Source organism: Cimex lectularius, unplaced genomic scaffold (genome assembly GCF_000648675.2).
Source record: "Cimex lectularius strain Harlan isolate CLEC.00 unplaced genomic scaffold, Clec_2.1 scaffold247, whole genome shotgun sequence".
Taxonomy (NCBI): domain Eukaryota; kingdom Metazoa; phylum Arthropoda; class Insecta; order Hemiptera; family Cimicidae; genus Cimex; species Cimex lectularius.
Window position 1 is genome coordinate 635,805 of NW_019393016.1, and position 21,370 is coordinate 657,174.

The following is a 21,370-nucleotide window of genomic DNA, read 5'->3' on the forward strand; positions in this document are numbered from 1 at the left end:
AGTGAGAATAAATAGGACACCATTGCCTACCACTGCTCTTGTGAGTTATCTTAGACTTTCCATGGATAAACGACCGACGACTGACTTGGAATCCACACACATAACTAAAAATAAACAAATAAACCGACTTCATAAATTATTAAATAGATTTGACTCACGATCGAAATTAGACATTGAAAACACACTTTTAATTTACAAAACATTGATAAGACCCCTTTGGGCATACGGTTGTCAAGTGTGGTGCTCAACCAAGGATTCCAATTCCCAAATTCTTCAATCAATCCTATCTAAAATTCTCCGTCAAATTGTAAATGCTCTTTCCTTTGTTCCAACTTACACTATTCATAGCGAAATTAATTCATCAAAACCGGCTATAAAAAAATTAAATCAATCACGGAATATACACACTAAATTCTGATAGTTATTCCCACCCGTACCCGGAAATGCTCCAAGGCGATTGAAGCAAAAGTTACACTGGGCAACTTCTCCAACAAGACTCAAATGACAAATTCAGCATATATGAGCATATTTACTTAATACTATGTTTGTAGTTGAAAATATCAAATAAATGTAAATAAGAGAAGTTTTGGGAGTGTGTTATACCATACTTGAAAAAAGAACCACCGATCCTGACAAGCATGCCAACCAACTCTTTATTGAATAAGGCTATTTTCGTAAAATTCTCCGTCCTCCATGTTTTTCACACCTATAGTTAAATGCTTAAAACACCATCCATTTAGAAAATAATTAAATTTGAATTTTTAATAAAATCTTTAGATAATAAAGAAAAGTCTGTTTTTAACGAAAAATATGTAAAAATCATATCTACTCGTCAGAGTAATCTTAAAAAACACATTTTGCTGTCTGCTACTTCATTTACATTCTACTGTCAACTCACTAGCAACTCTTTTATAGCATGTCATAACTAACCACCCTGTACATATTTATAAGATTTCTTTGATTAACCTCCTGTCACACTTCACAGCTTTTACATTATCTCAGCCAAAAGTTGGGATGGAACAATTCTAACATTTGAAAATATTTTTTGCTTACATCTGTACATACTCTAATGCATTCTTGGAACTGAAATGTCATACCTCTCAGATTATTATGATTAAACGCATTTTATATTTTTATAAGTAGGTGTTGCATGCGCAAAATAGAGGAATGGAACATATCCAAGCGCTCGCAAAACATTTATTACAGTTTTTTTAATATAAAAATTGAAGATAGCACCTAATTTACAATGTCATTTAAGAAAAATACAATTGATTAGTAGGACAAAAAGAAAATATATCAATTTTAAACACAAATTAACCCCATTATTATTTTAATTCAAGAATAACAATAAAGCGATGTTATCATGTAATTTCATATCAAAGTTTAAATAAATGCTAATTCATTTAGTGATAACAGCCAATATTTATGGTTATTGTTAATTGTATCATTTTTTTTAGATTTTAGAGCTTACGTTGCGGTTAAAAACCCCTCTTTTTTTCTACAGCTTACTATCACTTTGTTTGATTGCGTTCATATTTTACGTTTCCGTTAAGCATAGAGCATTTATAGCCCTCTTCATAGATTGTTGTCTAATTTTATGGATTTTTTTATTACGTCCAACGTCTAAGTTTCTATAGAACGGAGTGCTGAAAGCAGTAGACATTTTTTTATGTTCATATCCATCTGCGTACTTGTTCGTAAATAATGTTTAATGGTACGAATTTTTCTGTTTGTTACGAAATAGTAATTAATATGAGAAACATAAAATGGCCGTTTCTCTTTGGATGATCTACTGCAAGGAGGACTGCGGTGGCAAAGTGGTTAGAGGGTCCGAGGTAATTAGCCACGCTCGGGTTCGAATCTAGGAATAGCCCATGGCTTTTTAATTGATCATAATACGAAAAAATATTGCAAATTTGACCCCTCGCCCGCAAAAAACGGGTAGTTAGACATTAAATCTCCCCGTAATGCAGGAATTATTTTATTTACTACTCATCCGCCAGTGTCTTACAATTTTGAAAGAATGTACACTGATTTGTTACATGGCAAACGATAAAACCAGGGAGAATTTGCTTTATCAATGCTTTAAGCATTCGAAAAATATTTCCATTCGATTACCTCATCGCCTCATGACTGGATATATGTAAAACCGCCACAGTATATCTTATAAACCGCGTCATTAACATACGTTTAAATGGAAATCGCAAACATTTTACAACATACGGCCGGGTATGGGGGTGTCGTTGAACTCGGACGTCGTCTTACGACCGGATTCCCAAATCGTTGCCGACCGTGAGAGATAATTGAGCCTCCCCGCGAAATATGCATTTCTTTCCATCTAGACGGCCCATGGGTCAGAGAAGCACGTAGCTTATTAGTTTTGTGCAAATTGTAAGCTCCTAAGCATGAGAAACCGTTATTTCTTTCGATATCGTCCGAGCACATGGATCGCGATTTGCGAGAGGCCAGCACCAGACTTTTTCCACTTCTTCACAGCGTTCTAGATCAAATAATGATTGATTCCTAACAAGATGTGAGATAATGTTTTGAAATATACCGTTTGGGGTAAATCGATGTTTATTTTTACAAAATAAATATTGCATATTTGCTGATAAACCAACCGATTTTCACACAATCTTCAACGTTTTGTTTACTTTATACATCTCATATTTCTGCTCATATTTATGCATTACTATATTTATGCCCTACCACGTTTTATTGTTAAAAAATTGTATTTTTACTCAAAATGAATAAAAAAATATTTAATACAAAATAAAATACTACTTTTGTTAAAACGCTTTTTGGTGAATCTTTGTTCTAAGATCATCCTCTGTCTTAACTCACGGAAAGTGATGCTGAGCATTTCCTGGGTCTTGAATCGTCCTTCATCATCATGCAAGTATTCATTGTTTCCTGGCTGTCATCTCTTTATAATTTATAAAGACGACCTTTCCATCAATTGTGGGTGTTAGGTCAATTTTGTTTCGCTTCGGGTGTTTAAAAGGCTGTAAAACAAAAGATATTTAAATACAAAAGAATTATATATATAAACAAATATTTGGATTAACCTGAATACCAAAAAATTTGTTAGATAAAGTATTTGTTATTAAAACTAATTCTCTTTTGTCATACTAATTGTTATTAGAAATGCAGATCCTTTTGCCTGCTCTCTCTGACACGGGGGAATTCTGGATCCACATAGTTTCGTTTAGGAATATTGCCTAAAACCACAACATAAATTTATACATACAACTGTACTAAATAAATAAATAAATAAAAAAATAAAAAATATTACTCTTAATGAGCAGAAAAATGAAAGTGTCTTAAATAATCAAAAATATATTATATATTTTTGCTTTTTTGGAGGTTACTTTTCTATTGGTGTAATAAATTTACAGCAGGATTAATATTTTATTGTATACCTTGCATTTAATGTAACGAATGGGTGAATGGTAAAATTAACTTAAAAAGTTGAATATCTGAAATACAATTGAGAATAAGACTTTGAGCAATACGGACTTGAGTTACTGTATTTTTATTATAAGTTCATCCAATGGGCGACATACGCAATTGGTTTATTTAAGTGTGATTGACACATAAATATATATAAAAACTAAAGGAAAAGGAAAACTTGAAAGAACCAAAACACTCAGTTTCTTTGTCAATCTTTCGAAAAATATATCCCCTTCATCAGGGCTTCCTAATTATTTACACGTTTAAAAAATAAAAACATGGTATCAGCCTTAACATTATAAATATATATAAAAACTCAACGATAAGGAAAATGTGAAAGAAACAAAACACTCAGTTTCTTTGTCAATCTTTCGAAAAATATATCCCCTTCATCAGGGCTTCCTAATTATTTACACGGTTAAAAAATAAAAACATGGTATCAGCCTTAATATTATAAATGTATATAAAAACTCAACGATAAGGAAAACTTGAAAGAACCAAAACACTTAGTTTCTTTGTCAATATTCCGAAAAATATATCCTCTTCATTAGGGCTTCCTAATTATTTACACGGTTAAAATAAAAACATGGTATCAGCCTTAATGTTATAAATATATATAAAACTCAACGATAACAAAAATTTGAAATAAACAAAACATTCAGTTTCTTTGTCAAGCTTTCGAAGAATATATCCCCTTCATCAGGACTTTCTAATTATTTACACGGTTAAAAAATTGTAAACATGGTATCAGCCTTAATACTATAAATGTATATAAAAAATCAAGGATAAGGAAAATTTGAAAGAAACAAAACACTCAGTTTCATTGTCAAGCTTTTGAAGAATATATCATCCCTTCATCAGGACTTTCTAATTATTTAGACGGTTAAAAAATATAAACATCCCTAGAGATGATAGATTTCCTCCACTGTACTAAGTTAAGTCCATAAATTCACTATGGTTGTAGCCATAACTTTTGTTAGGATATGCTTATATTTTTTAGCCATGAAAATCATTTCAATGTCCTGACTCTTGAGAGCTTGTAGAAAACCTTAGTATTACCTTTCTTTCTAACTGGCCTCCCCTGAATCATTAGGATATAATATTTATATTTTTGTCAAAATGAAAAACATTATTTCATTAATCGGACATTATAATAATTCGTAAATTCTTGTGTGACGTGGAATTGTTCTGCATAGTCATTTATTTGAAAAATTTCGTAGAGAAAAAAAATCTTTTTTTTTTTACTAATTATTCTTTAAATTTTTAAAAGATAATATGGAATTTTTTGTATGGAAGTAGGAAGAGGAAGAAGGAAAACTAGACAACTAACTCCAAGGTCTATGAACTCTTGTATTTGGGAGGCCGACTCTCCTCAGTTAACACGTTTAAAAATACATCTTTGGGCGAGAACGCGGATGAGGAGCGAGTCAGTGAACTCTCAAGCCTCGAGGGACGTTTTCCCCTTCAACGGTGAATAACCATCCTTGCACTGCCCCAACCCGTCTTCAAGTGACAGACGAACAAGAATCCTACCAACGGGATAATGACACTACTCATCCGGGAATGGTATCATTCGAAATCCCTAGATCGGATGGTTAACGAATGGAATTCTTTTGATATTTCTCCCCCGTTTTCTTTTCTAGGTGATATTGTAGGGTTTTGTTTTCTATTCTTATTTAATTATTAGGCGGTTATGTAAGTTGGTTAACATTTCGCTTGTTAAGACAAATATGCACGAACTATTTTGAATCATTTTTGTCTCCCACTAACTTTACGATAAAACTGGAATTCTGGGCATTGTACAGATAAAACAGACAAACCACCATGAAGATAGAATTTGAGCAAGCTTTAAAGCACAACAATTTCTCACCATGAGATTAATTGCTTGTACACTTATCAAATTTATTTATGTTTTATGGTAAAAGATCGAATAAAAACTTTCTCAAATGGCAAATTGTATTTTATGATATAAATTGTCTGAGTAAATATGATGAAAAGAGAAATAACAGCAAGATAGCATCTTTGATCATTTAGCTAACTGAAAATATAAGTACTTTTGTGGTCTATTCATTTTATTTTTGTAGGACGTCTATTGTCGTTCTGTTTTTGAGATATTTTCGTTTTTCATCATATTCAGTTGTGAAGGTAAAACAAACTTCTTCAAAGCTTCAACACGTCTGGCAGACCGACATAATCAGAAGCGCCAAGTTCATTCTCACAATGAAATATGAGAGCTTAATTATCGGCAAATTTGTTTTAATAGAGATTTTCCACCTAACACTTTTGTAAGCTAATTTCTTTTACTGATTTTCCAACCAAGTTATAATATTTTATGATTCAATCCTCGTTTTTCTTTAGTCTATTGTTAGCCTCTCCAAATCCCAGGGCCTTGTCAATTGTTGATAAAATAACACGAATACACAGAAACAAGAGAAAAACATGATAGTCGGGTTAGCATTCGAAAAAACCAAGAGGACTCGATATTCCTTGGGATAACTGAGGATAAGCCCTTCCATACAAATGATGTATGGTGGAGTTCGGTGTTCAATCCTTTTAAAAAAGATAGTTCTTACTCACAATAAGTTGTTTTCCAACTATCCGGATTTTGAGCATTTTGCTCATCATTGTAGAACATCTTCAACCTGATGATGAGCAAAAAGCTCGAAATCCGGATCGTTGGAAAACAACTTACTGTGAGTAGGAACTATCTTTTTTAAAAGGATTATGCCTTTCCATTCATTCGTTCTAATAAATAACACATATCACGCTAATAAATGCATTCACACATTTTTTGCACTATCCCACATTACTCAACATTCATCGGGGAATTTTGAGGAATAATCCCTTTCATAGATTCGTTACAATAAAAAACATCACATACGAAAAAGAGACTAACATCTATTATCAAAAAAAATATTTATGTCTCTGAGATATTTGAACACCAATCTATGCCTGCTGCACGTGTCTCACGGCCGTGCATAAGTCAACAAATTTAATTAGTTATTATATATTACTAATTCAATAGATTTATGACGTGTGCAATGCTTATATTTTCGGTCAATTAGATGTTTACAAAATTCACATTTTTTGTCCAAGAATTTATACAATAAATTTTTCGTAAAAAGTAAATATTAATGAATGTAAATAAACATGTAAATTATTGTCAGAAATTACAAATGACGAAAGAAAGCCTCCTCCTCAGTGGTGATAATCATTTTATTTGATAATTTGTGTGACTTGAAATCTAAGTTCTTGGTATGAATCTTATAACAGTTTTGACAAAATAGCATATTTCTTTCAGAAAATATTGCAAAGCACAGAAACCTATATTACAGAATAGGCGGTTAAGGGCCTTAAATTTTATTATGTAATTAAAATTAAAGTTCTTCATCTCACTCACTTCAACATTTCACGAATCCTGTTCACACTTGTACTTTTTAGCGATGCAACTGGTAAAGTATATTTTCTCTCAATAGAAATAATTCGAGGAAGAGTTAGTATGTCGATTCACTTTTTGGAAAAGATAGTTCTACTCAGAGACTGTGCATTTATCTCCATGTTTAATTATACATTTTTTAGTTTCAATTTTTTCAAATCAATCCAGTTCTGTTCCTTTGTTCAAACTGTGTAACAATGTTGTGTTTAAATTTAAATTAAAACCTAATTAGATTATTCAATTGAATGTTTCTTAAATTCAGAAAATTTGTTAGATTAGGGGTCCTAGTTTGTGAGTAGAACTATGTTTTCAAAAGGTAAATATCTCACTATTGTTGAACTCCAAGTTAAAGGCTGAGGATCAGAACGCGAATAATTTCAGAACCGCTTTTTTTTCTGGAAACGCATCATTGGTGCAACAGGATTCTTTTGTTTTTCCATTTAATTTATGGCAAAGAAAATAATTGTTGCAAACGACTTGTTGTTGAAACCGAGAATAAAGAAAAATGGCTGAGAATGCACAGCTCGTACGAAGATCGACGGGTCGAGGAGAGAGTGGAGAAAGAAGGCAGGGACGGAACGCCAAAGTGGAACATGTCGAAAACCGAAACGTACTTCTGAAAGAAGTATTACTTTATTCCTAACATTTGATAAACGATTAAGTTTAAAACCAACTAACAAACAATTGTTAAATTCTTAGTACAGGCCTACAACCAAGCAGGCAATACTAACCTATGTTTCGACCATATTCTAGAGTTAACCTTATTCCTGCCCATAGAAAATATTTGAAATTCAAAATATTATTATATAAAAAAATATGTCCATGATATATATTATATGTAGTTCTTCTTTCTTTTTGTCTTTCCACTTAATTTGTGATAAAGGAAATTTTAAATGTAATTTTCTTTTTTGCCAGCATCGTTCCCACACGGTTACCAAATCAAACAAATTGTTGTAAAAATCTAGAATAAACGGGCCACATTTTTATAGTTTTAAAGTACTGGAATCGGGATAAAACAGTTTTAAAAGAGTCAGCACATAATTTCGTATCTAAAAATCATTTCATTTTGCAGCTTTCAGGATTCAATCCATACTACTACACGAACAAAGTTGGTTTCATTTCAAGTTAAAGAAAGTAATACAAAAAATAATATGTAATAATAATAAAAATAATATAAAAAATATATGTGACTGCATTGTACATCATCATTTACTTCAAATGTAAATTGAACAGTGAAGGTCTTATAGGAGAAAATAATTTCATTTACTTCCTATAATTGATCAACATTACTACTCGTGAACAAATCTTGATTAAATTTATCATTTAGTTTAAATTACAAAATAGACATTCTAACTATGGCGAAAAAATAGTTAATCATCAGTAGGACTTTTGAGTATCCAACATGTTTATCTAGACAATGCTTGATGACAATATTGAAACCGTAAACAAATTGCGTCGATATTGTAACAATCAATTAATTCCAATAAATTTGTTACAGAGGGAATTACAAAACTTTTGGGAACATTTTGGAAATGATTTACTTCAGTAATCACTTGAAAATTTCTGATTGACAAATGGTCAGATATTCAATAAAAAAAATTTAAAAATTACATACAATAGCTACAATTTTCAAACAATTTGCAATATATGTAACATATATATTTATATAGAGCAAAACAAGGAAAAATCTAAAACCTTTGAATTAAATTAACTCACCTGACAGTATTTGCAATACGTGGTGTTTTGCTTTTCTTCCAAAATGGCCACTCTCGAAGATGGGGCAGATGTAGCTTTTCCTTTTTGACGACAGCTCGCTTTTGTTGTCTTTCAAAAGGCATTCCTTAGAACGGCAGGCCTGAGCTTTTTCAAGCTGAAACCGGGGTAAAATGAAGTTAAATGAAGAATGGAACAAGGAATGGAAGTTTTAACCAAACAATTAACGACTAATTTAATAAGCAAGTCGCTAATTTAATTAAATAGAATTAATAATAAATTTCAATGATATTGAGTAGGAGAAGAACATCATTAACTAAATAAACTCAAACGTTTAAATTAACTATTAATCATTTGAAATAGTTTAAAACCATTAAACTTGTAAAATAATTATAATTATTTATAAAGGACAATGGAACTGATGCAAAAAATGATTTACTGTTTGAAAAGATAATGACAGAATTCAAAGTAAACTTATTAAATGAAAGAAAACTGACAAAATTTCATACACTTTATAATGAATTGTCCGGGGGCGTTGGTTCTGCAAGGTTTAGGCGCTTATCACTGTAAGGTAAAGGTCCCGGGTTCGAATCCAGCGGCCCTGCATTCAAACCCGACATACTTACAAATGGGCTCTTTGAAAAACCGGCACACCGAGCGTTCAAATAACCTCGAGGTAAAAGTTGAAATAAAAAAAAAATTGTCCTTCAGTGTGACCCATAAGTGTAAGAATAATGACAATAAACACTACTTCACAATTTTTTTTTTAATCCTTCCACCCATACCAGGGGACCTCGGCCTCTAATCTAGTTTTACTTCTAATTTTGGGTCCTGGGGTACTTAACGCCTTACTTCGGTCTCGCCCTGTGAGGGGAGGAGGCCCAAGGAAGGTAAGGGTAAATTCTTGCATTTCTTGCTGATTCCTATTCTAAAAGGTCTCACCTTGCTAGTTACTCCTTTGATAATTAACATATTGACTATACTACCTATAATGTATTAAAGCCTTAATAAATAAGGAGTAAACAGCCCGAATTTTAAAAATCTAAAAAAAAACTATTAACCTTTCTTACTTAATTAGTCAACTGTGTACCTATCTTACAATTTATCACTAAAATTAATAAATAAACAAATAAATAAATAAATAGGTGCCTAGTTTACAATAGCAACCACTTCACAAATGTAATAGTGAATGAAAAGAGAGGAACTTCTGACCTTCTGCCTCTCAATTTCTCCCCATGCAGAAAACAAGAACAGCACAATGGCACTTAATGTAATTTAAATGAGGTCGAAGACACTTTCCATTTTATGCGGTATGCCCAATATTAAGAGATTTACTTTTTAAGTACTTTAATCAAAATGTTTTTAGCAAATAAATGATAAATGTATTAGAATGGGGAAACTGAATCATTATATGTCTACAATGTGAAATAAAAAGAAGATCACATACTATCATATTGGATAAGGCCAATTCAGACTGTCAAATGTCATGCCTCAATGTAATTTTTTATAACAGTTTAGTTTTATTTCAAAATGATGAATGAATGTAATTGTATCGTTTATTTTTCATTACTTTTACTTGTTTTGATGAAATATTGTCACACTGCAAAAAAAAAAAGCACCAGCTTACAGACTGTATGAAATATATGTTGTCATTATTAGAAATATCAACCACATTTTCTTGAAGAAGAAAGCAAATTCAGTTGTTACTGCTAAGCTTTCGACTATGTATCTTAAGGTCATCATCAGGGCAAAACAATCTTAAATATGTCTACATATTAAAAAATTGATGTTTTCAAGGGGTTTTTTGGTTGAGTCGGTATTTAAAAAATTTTGAGATAGCCTGTAAAATCTTAAATTTTTCAATTTGTAGACTTATTTAAGATTGTTTTGCCCTGATGATTACTTTAAAATAAGTCGAAAGCTGAATTTGCTTTCGTCTCCAAAACCATACCTTGATCTACAGTGTTCGTGAGTGAAAAATGTACACACATAAATTAAAATAAATTTAAACCTTAATTTTTTTAATTAAATTAAATTTTCAATTATATTATATCAGTATTAACAAAAAACCTTTAAAGATATTAGAACAACAATACTATTAAACTGAAATGACGTATATATACTAAAATATAATATTGAGCGCTTTTTAAACACTTGTAAAACATTTTAAACAAGGAAGGCTGCACAATGTTAACATAGTACTTTTAATTGTTAACATCAACTCCCAATTACAATCATGAAGGTTACACAATGAATCATGAGTGTATAAACTAATGAATAAATATTATTTCAAACTAAGTTTTAAACATGAAACATGAAATTTTCAAAGTATGGACAGGATGGAGTATTGAGGGCATTTGATTGTGGTAATTTCTCATTCGTACTTTTATAAATAATTATTGATAATTGATGTTACATAACACAATTTGGAAGAAGGTATTTAGGAAGAAATCTATATTTGAATTGTTAGATTTTTCTTGTTGTCTGTGAGGTGAATGAACCTGAAATTTGTCCTTACCAGTCATTGCCGGACACTTGTGTTTATTTTTAAGAAAGGAAAGAAAATTGAGTTTTCCATTGATTATGTTAAGTTTAACATTAAAGTGCTCTTAGACACATTAGGTGCTAAGAACCTACATAATGTCAAAACGCGTCTGACAGAAGAACCCAGCATGGATAAGATAGTTCAAAATGATCTGTAAGGACCAATCATATCTATATGTTAAAGAAAAGGCCGTTGCATGTATTTTGCTTTTTAATTAGGACAAAAGTATTGAACTACATTTAATTAATTTCCATGTATTTAGCTTTTAGATTTATCAGTACCAACAACAAACTCAAAATAGTTCTCGATTTTTGCTTTTAAAAACTCATAGAACATTGGATCCTGTGATTTATGTAATTTTGATTATACATAATAGTACAAATGAGTTATTAAAACAATAGGTAAATACATAATGTATCAAGTCGAAAAATCTGTAACAAGGAACCTTCTAGATATATGGTCCAAATTTTTGAACGAAAAAAGTTTACTATTTACTAAAGACTCCCATATGTCTAAATCGATTTGCAATATGCTGGCTAGATTGTGTTTACTTAAAATATTGGTAAGATTCCATTTTTACTGTTTTTTTAAAGGAAATATTATTATTTCTTTCATTTTGTTAGTAAATGCTAGTGAAAGTTTTATTTAGTCATTTACAATAGATAGGTTTTTTTTAAACGAAATATTCCAACTATGAGGTTATATGAACCTTAAAGGTTGTTGTTTGAAAAAAAATCGCATTATTTAGTATGTATTAAATATATCTCAACATATTTGCTAATAATCAGTTAAGGGGTTCAAATTGAGCGAAACATCATTAATCACAGCGCTGACATTAAATTCATATTCAATTATATGTATTGTTTTAACTTGGGCAGTTTCGGAAATTTTCCTTTTCCTGGAAGTTTAGGGGCGATTAGAAAGGGAATAGTACTTTCACATCTATGCTATTATGTACTATTTAAAATTGTCAATGAAAGTAACTATTACTTTAGAATGGACCTAACCAGGAATTATCCCAGGTTAATTGCGTCACTTGCTTTTCTTGAGTAAACCCAAGAACCGAAAAATGTTCGACAAAAACCCCAGACAATATAGAATGACCATAAAATACGTTATAAGCCTTTTAGTGGATCATATTTGTCTCAAAGATAGCATCGAGTAGAATTATGACAAGGACCTTGGCCCAGACGGCTCGAGGCTGTCTTATCTGTTCAAAACTAAACAAAATAACGAAGGAAAGGGATAGTTAGTAATTTACAAAATCCAAGGGTATCTTATCCTGGAAGATAAAACACCATTTGGAACGGCGTTCCGGGAACACAATAGCCTTTCAAAGATCGACCCGTTTCTCGGCTCATGTCAAGGGATAAGAATTTCTCTTGAATTTTTATAACATTGAAAATATCTGATTCGTTCCGGAATTCTTCCACTTCGCGTCTAACATAACCATGTTTTGGAACGAACGCCGTTTTGGTTGCTAAGATTATGAAATATTTTCAATACTAAAAATATCGACCACTTTTTCACTGCCTGGATCAAGGTATGGTCTTGGAGGAAAAAGCTAATTCAGATGTTACTGCAAAGCTTGCGACCTATTTTAAGGTCATCATCAGGTCAATCATAGCCCCAATATTGCCAAAGACAAAAGACTACCTTACAGTCGTTGGCAATGTTGGGGCATGTCGGTCTTCAAGGAAATTTGAGATTCCCTGTAAAAAAATTAAATATGTCATTCTGTAGACATATTCGAAATTGGTTTGACCTGATGAAGGCCTTAAAATAGGTCGAAAGCTTGGCAGTGACATCTGAGTTTGCGTTTTTCTCCAAAATCAAACTTGATTCAGAATGTTTGTGATTATAAAATATACTTGTCATACGTTCAAAGAGCAGAAATAATCGTGAACATTGTTGCTCTGACGGGTAAAATATGCAGATATCAAGTCTGAACAGCCCAATAAATTAGAATTAAAAGTCACGTCTAGATTAATTAATTCCAAATTATGGTCAACAAACAGTCTAAATGGTCAGAAGCATAAAAAATATCAATAATTTTCAATTATAAATTTATAAATCGCTTTAAAATGGTTTTAATAAGTTCAAACACATTTTTTTCTATCTAATTCTAATTTTTTACGTACAGAAATATTTTTAATGTTAAATCACAGTGCAACACCTTTAAAAATATAACCGTTTTAGTATAAAATTCAACAAGTTATACTTGCTATATAACTATGTAAAATTTGTCTTCATCGATAATCAACGGAGGTGAACAGTAAACAGTGGAAATTAGCAGACCTAGATGTGACAAATACCAATCTAACTACACACGTATTTAGCCAATTAGTTAGTTCTAGTTGGGTTTCGTGTTGAGCATATTACATGGAACAATGCATTCTGAGAGTGACAATTGAATGTATTGTTAATACAATTGTTACAAAACATTAATTTTAAATTCAATTAATTAAGGTTTTTAAGTTGAGATAATTGAATGTTATTAATTGGTCAAGCGGACCACGAAAAATAGTTAATTTAATTAATTTTAAAGTATTTTTATGTGATTTTAAACATCTGCTTTCCAATCGCCTTCGCGATTTATTTTTTTAGTATATGAGCAAATTTGTTATTTGTTATTGTCAGTTATTCAATGTCTTACTTTTCATTTCTTTCCAGGTTTAGATTTATTTAAACTTTACTAATATTTGTAATATTTGCTTTGTCAATAAATGAGTGCCAATTGGTCTGGACGAGTTCTTTTTAAGCAATAGATATTAGATTGTATTTTATAATAATACTTTTTTCTGATTTTAAATTGATTTTAATCTTCACAAATGATTTTCGTCCATGAAGATAACTTTAAAACCATGGACCATAAAGATTACAACAAATAATTTTGAACAATCAAATGTATCACTGATATAAAGGTATAAAGTACATCAATCTGTTTCTTGATAATTAGTCAAAATTTTCAAAAATAAGATTTGAAGTAAGTTGTCGGATATTAGCTGTTATTATGATTGTTTCCACTGATCTAGATATTCGTTATGATTTTTTTTACGAGGCTTTTTTCTTCGTCTAAAGAAGCATGCAGTCAAAGAAACGCTGTCATAATCTTAGCTGATATAAAATATAAGGATGATAGTAAAATTCTTACCCTAGGAAGTCGTTATATATTTAATTGCTTATTTTTATGCATGTCTAGATTTGAAGGAAAATGCAAGAAACTTTGCCTAAACAAACAACCGAAATAATTATGATACTAGACATGTAGATAATCTAAAACTGCCAAAATTGAGACTTTGAGACTAATTATCATACTAGGCATGTATATAATCTAAAATTGCCAAAATTGAGAATAACTATCATACAAGGCATGTGGATAATCTAAAATTGCCAAAATTTAGACTAATTATCACATGTGGATAATCTAAAATTGCCAAAATTTAGACTAATTATCAAACTAGACATGTATATAATCTAAAATTGCCAAAATTGAGAATAACTATCATACAAGGCATGTGGATAATCTAAAATTGCCAAAATTTAGACTAATTATCATACTAGGCATGTATCTAATCTAAAATTGCCAAAATTGAGAATAATTATCATACAAGGCATGTGTATAATCTAAAATTGCCAAAATTTTGACTAATTATCATACTAGACATGTAGATAATCTAAAATTGCCAAAATTGAGAATAATTATCATGTACTAGATTATGTACAACTATTGAATGATTTAATTTTATCATAAAGTAAAATTTGGAATGAATAGGTTTACTATGATTCAATTCAACTCTGTGATATACAAATACCTTTTAAATAAAACTTATTAACGGTTCGATGATTTTTTTGGTGATTAACTAGAACCAATCTTTTCTCTCAATTGGTTTTCTTTTCTCTTTGAATAGGTAGACGTATGTAAAATTTAACACAGTAGCTTGTTATAATTTATTAACATATTAAGATTATTAAAATATAATTTTTTCTTGTAAAAGGTGGTTCATAACTTTATTATGCTGTCTATTTATAATGTGTCATAATTTAAAACATAAATTTTGTTTTGTTGACCATGTAATACCTAATTGAGTGATTACAATAAAGCTTATTTTTATTAACCAAAGATTCATATATTTTTTATTAAAATCATAAATTATTTTTTGGGTTTTTATTCCTTACTTTTTATTAAACTTGTTTCGTAAATATTATTGAGATTTCAGAACATAAAATATTTATTCAATTTTATCAACAAAAATTACTGAGACGTTCAAAAGTTTGCCATTACATGTTTAATATTACCATTGCTGGAATTAATTATCAAAGAGATCTAACCATCTTTAATGTTAGTTAAAGTTTTTTTATGCTTAATCAATTTTCATTAAAACTGTGAAAGCAAACGTTTTTAATTGCATTGTTTAATAGTATTATTGATTTGTGGTCAAATAAATGAAATTAGTTGGTACAACACAAATAAATAAAAGTGGTTATTACTTTACTAAATACCTATGCGCATAATTTCCTTTCTGTTTTCAAATATTGTTTATCATTTTTCATGACTTTCGTCATTAAAGTTTCTTTTATAATTAAATAATTAAAATGAGAGTCAGTTTTCATTGCTTATTAATTAGACACTATTATTTTGTTTAAAAAAATTAATATTTAATACATATATAGTTTTGGAATCATCTGTTATATTCCACTGTAACCTTCTACCAATATGCTTCAAATTATGTAAATTTTGGAAAGTCTAAAGAAATATCATAAATATCAAGTGGATCAGGATGATAAATAAACTGGCTTGCATATCCTTTGCTGGATACGAGTTCTCGTGTAAAGTTAAGTTCAAATAAAACAATCAAAATTAATAAAACCTCTAAAGACCTGGTTAAAACCATTTATTCGTAATGTGTTACCTTTATTCTCAACGGTGAATCACCTCATGTTTTGGAGAAATGCTTTCACCGATCTTACACCTCCGCGGTTGCTCACCCGCCATGTAATCACCGGGGTCCAAGAAGTCCCGTAACGTTTCCATGTCATGTTCCCATGTCATCTTTACCAGGAACGCGATCAGACCTGAAACGAAAATTCTTTTAGAAAAAACTGTCTTCAAAAACGGATAAGTAGGGATTAGACGATGTACTAGGATAAGGTTTGGAAAATAGTTCAAATTTACCGTACCTTAGTGGAAAGGTTTAGAAGAAATCCATTTAAAGATCACTACCTGTTAAAAAAAACCTTTAAAACTCGCTCTCGTTAAAATTTTGAAATTTAAAGCATTTTGCTGTCGTCGGCGGGTGGCTTCTTGTCAAAACGGCTCTTTGAATCACTTCTGATTCGATGTCTAACTTTTCAACTTTAAGTTTAATATTATAACACTCAATTAAAAATAAAAATAACAAAAAATAAATAATAAAATTAAAATGCCGATATTATTTGTAGGAACGTGTTCACAATCTCCGAATAATTATTTGTAGGCAAATTTTTAAATTTAAGATGAGTAAGTAACCTATCATTGGCTGGTGATTTATTTCTGCTTTAACAAATATTTATTTAATTTACAAATCATTTGAATTTTTATGCATATATTAATTTAATATTGTTATACAGTATTTATTAACATATCAACATTACACTGGATGATTATTTATAAACTAGCCCCCCCACTTTTATTTCTTTAGTTTGGAAATAATTAAACAAAATATGACTGATCTTTACGTAGAATTTGAATTTGAAGTCAAATTTTTTGTCAACGTTAGGTACGTATCCAGGGCTCAGCAACTTGGTTTTTTCAAATGAGAAGGTATCATTTTGAATGCGGAATTTTATTCAACGACTTATTAAAAAGATTTTACTTTGGGCACATTTATTGTAGTGTTTATCCTTCAAGAGTTATTAAGGTTTGAAAAAAAACGTTCAAATTTTGTTTATTTCAAACATCATTCATTTACCTCCTAGTAACTTCAAGTGAATTACCAATTCAATTACCTCCTAGTAAATTTATTAAGTTAATCCTAGCAAATTCAATTTTCAAAATGGGCACCACCGATCTCCATACAAAGTAAAATCTTATTGAGGAATTAATTTCGCATTTCACGGAAAGTATCTTGTGCTGTGCCTCTACAACATTATTTGATGCTTCCTTTTAAATCTTCCTGATTGTTTGATCGGTACACCACTGTATCAATGTGGCTCCACAAAAAAAAAAAACTAAGGGTGTTACATCTAGAAATCCGCTGGCTACTCGATGAAACCTCGTCTTCCTACCCATCTAGAAGGGAAACGGATATCTACAAAGTTTCTCATATTTCTTGTGTAGTGAGGTGGCCCTCCATCTTGATGGCAAATAATTTCTCCTACTCAAAGTAAGGAGTGTGACGCTTCGGTGGATGAAAATGAGGAAAAATTTGAGGAAGGAGAAATGATTAGAAATGATAAATGATGGAGTGAGATGTGGTGTTCAATCCTTTTAAAAAGATAGTTCCTACTCACAGTAAGTTGTTTTGTAACGATCCGGATTTCGAGCCCTTTAGCTCATCATCAGGTTGAAGGACTTCTCAACCACGTCTCTCGACATTGCAACCCCCGCCAACGCGACGTTTAGTTTGTCAGGGTTGTGATTGCCTCATTGCATGATGATTAGAATTATCCCAATATCGGCATTTGTGACGATTCAATTAACCAATTTTTAAAAAAAGTTACCTCAAAAAAGCTACTAAGAGGTAAATGAATGAAGATTTAGATAAAGAAAATTTGAACTTTTTTTTCAAACCTTAATAACTCTTAAACGACAAACTCCACAACAAACGTGTCCGAAGTAAAATCTTTGTAAAAAGGTCGTAGAATTTAATTCCGTATTCAAAATGATACTTTCCCATTTGAAAAAAAAAAAAGTTTCTGAGCCCAGGTACCGTACGTCGAAAAATAGTTTTGACTTCAGATTCAGATTCTGCGTAAAAATTATGTAATGATCAGTCCTATTTTTTTGATTTAGTTCCAAACAAAAATAAAATAAAAGGGGGAGTAGTTTGTAAATAATCACCCTGTATCTTAGCACTGAGGCATGTCAAATATAGGCCCAAAGGTAACAGATAAATATCATATAGCTGACTGGCAACAACCTAGACACTACTTCTCCTAAATTATAAAATTAAATAACGATTAAATATGACAAATAATTTATCAACTCAATATTCAATCATTTAATTGTTAATTTCTAAACCATACGCCACACATTTGTATTAAAATATAACATTTTACTCAAACAATAATAAAGATTTTATATTTTTATTAAAAATTTTGACTGGTTTTGAGGCAGTTCTGTAATGAAAAAATTTACAACTAGTAGAGATTATGATTATTTGATTCTCTTCGTTTTTAAAAAAAAAATTTTCAGTTTTTTTACTCAGACTATATTTACGAAAATAGTTGACAATTAAAAAGTTAAATTATTTTTGTTTGAACATTGAATTGATCTTCTTTAGCTTCGCTTTGTAATTGCAAAAGAATATTTCGTTTTTCAAATAAAACGTTCGATTATTCATTTTAATGAATAAAATATTCCTATTACTTTCAACGAAAAATTAGTGAAAAGTTTTGATTGTTTTTTGAGAAGAATTTATTTTGATTATTTCTTCATTTTTAATTCAAAAACTGTTTAGTAAAGCCTTCTCAACTTAATTTTTGTTTTTATGATTGTTACTTTTTGTTTATTACCATGAACAATAAGGATGATAAAGTCTATTTTCGTTGAGGGTTTTACTTGTGAAATAAGTAATGAGATGATAACTCTCTGAATATAAGCAAAGCTTTTCAGTTCATTCCTCCATGCTAAGAAGTAAAGAAATGTTCAGATTAAATAAATAATGAATATTTTTATACATAATATAATATTTAGACATTTTCTTAAATGAATGTGTATTAGAAGAAATAGTGTTTATTGTAAATTTTCACAATTTAATAAATTTGACAAGCGAAAACAACAGAAAAACAATTATCTCTAATTTATGTTAATTATTACATACTTTTCAATATCCTGTTTGATAAGACACAATGCACCAAACTAACTAAAATACAAATGGGAAAACGAAAAACAAAATATATGTAAGCAAGGAGAGTTAATTATAAAGTCTAGTTTCTTTTTATGTATTAACTATTAAAATGACTAATGAGACGGTAACGATTAATTCTTCTGGAAATAAATTGGAACGGTTAAATCGTCCAAAATACGAGAGTGACAAAATGTCCAATGTAATAAATTACAAATATAGGACATGTTTGTCTCCCCAAAAAAATAAAGTAAATCTAACTTTTATTAGTTGCGCTAGTTGTTACATCCTTGTCAATTTCTTGCTTAAAAATATAAGAAATAAATAATAAATACATTGCAAATTTTTACTAAAGAGATAGATCTGGAATTGTAATAATTATGTTTATTAACAAGGAATTACGATTATAAAATCTAGATTTGTTGAGGAACAAAAAAATAATCTATAGCCAGCCCATCTGCTTCTGAGCGACGATTTCCCATTTTGGTCGACAAGGACCTGCGGCTTCCCTAATGAGCGGTGTAGGGGGATGAACGACCAGGGGGTTAAACAGTTGTTTGACGAGGGCTCCACCCTTACCTGGCCATAGGCGCGTCGGAAATCACCACTGCCCCAAATAACACAAATCTGTACCTGTCGTAAGGAAAAGAACGGGTACGAAAGAGAGAACAAACAACAAAGAATACTAAACCCTTGAAGGGAGCATATCACCTGTTCGTTGTGAATGAGGAAGTACAGCCTGTTGCTTTAACAGACTAAATATTATAGTTTGGACGATTTGGACAAACTTTTTCCTGTATATCCTAACTGTTTTGGTTTGTCAGACTTCAAGAAAATGACACTAAATGCCAAACCAGCAAAGCCAGATCAGGACGATGGAAAACTCGGTTCAACGTTCTGACCCCCCAACGAAAAATCTTACAATTTGTATAATTGAATATACAGGGTGTCCATTGTTGATGTCCCGGCTGAATTATACAGGGTAATTCAGGACCAGTTCAACTTCAGAATTTCAAGTACGACTCTATACATCCTGAAACATCATTTTAAAGGCTCTTTTACGCTGAAAACAATGGTGCAATTGGATTTTAAATTGGCAAAAAATGACAAATTTATGGGAGAAGGTTTGAAAAAAAGCAGTCATTTGGTTTGCTACTTATTACTTACTCTTCATGCCCTAACAGCTTGCCTTGCCTAAAGATGCAAAGAGTTGCTCATTTTAACCACTCTTCACCGGTCCTCAGAGCGCTCGAGTCAAGGTAGGTAGGTATTTACAAGCATTTTCTATCATTTATCGCAGTTATTCAACTGAAGTTGCTGGGTTATGATTGGCGTAGAAACTGTTTATAAATGGCCCCACAGAAAATATAGTCAAGTGGAGTTAAATCGTGTCCAACTGATCAGGCCATGAGGTTCTATCCACCTATCCCGGATGACGATTCAAATAACGTCTCACCAGCAAAAAATTGTGTGCGGAGCCATCAAGCTGGAGAATCATTCTTTGTCGTTGTTGCAGAAGAACATCATCTAATAGTGTAGGTGAAACCTCCCTCAAAAAATGAGGAACTGAGCACCGTTTAAATTATTTCCGTAGTAATAAGACCAATTAATTTATTTCCGAGAAGTCCACACGAAATGTTGATATTGTGAACCACCCGATGATGACAAAATACGAAATTCTCGGATTTTCCTCTCCCCACATTTGAAAATTCCAACGGTTTAGATCGATCATTAGAGGTGAACTTGGTTTCATCAGTTCATAGGATCTATGGAAGAACATTTTCTTCAGTCTCCCAAATTTACATTTATGCGAGAAACGTTAGACGCCTGTCATAATCAGAGTCCCAAAGTCTGTGAAAAAGATGAGTGCGATACGGCTTAAAATTATAAGTACGGAGTACATCTCTAATTTTATTTGTTGAAAAACGCACAACCCTTCGACCAATTCCGACAGAATAATTGAGATTTTCGCGAACATACAGGAAAATATTCAGCTCCTCGTAGAAATTACTCTGCCGGTTTCTTTTTGTCATAACTTTGTCATTTCTTGTCCAATTTGATTGCACCGTTGTTTGCAGCATAATAAAATCCTCTAAAAGGATGTATGAGGATGTATAGGGTCGTACTTGCAAATTTGAAGTTGAACGGGGCTTAAGGTGCTCTGTATCATTTTTA

General features: G+C 31.0%; 1 long non-coding RNA gene across 7 annotated transcripts in view; it reads right to left on the reverse strand.

The window, feature by feature from the left end:
* Positions 1–21,370, reverse strand: part of LOC106669002 — a 59,452-nt gene that overhangs the window by 22,845 nt on the left and 15,237 nt on the right. For 4 of the 7 annotated variants that reach the window (XR_002910840.1, XR_002910839.1, XR_002910841.1 and 1 more), the window contains 4 exons: positions 16,061–16,223; positions 8,606–8,759; positions 3,069–3,221; positions 2,845–3,005 (listed from right to left, as the gene is read on the reverse strand). This is a non-coding gene — a long non-coding RNA (uncharacterized LOC106669002). Of the gene's footprint in view, positions 1–2,844; positions 3,006–3,068; positions 3,222–8,605; positions 8,760–16,060; positions 16,224–16,328; positions 16,372–21,370 lie in introns of all 7 variants that reach the window. The other 3 variants (XR_002910838.1, XR_001340850.2, XR_002910837.1) reach the window with 3 other exon arrangements.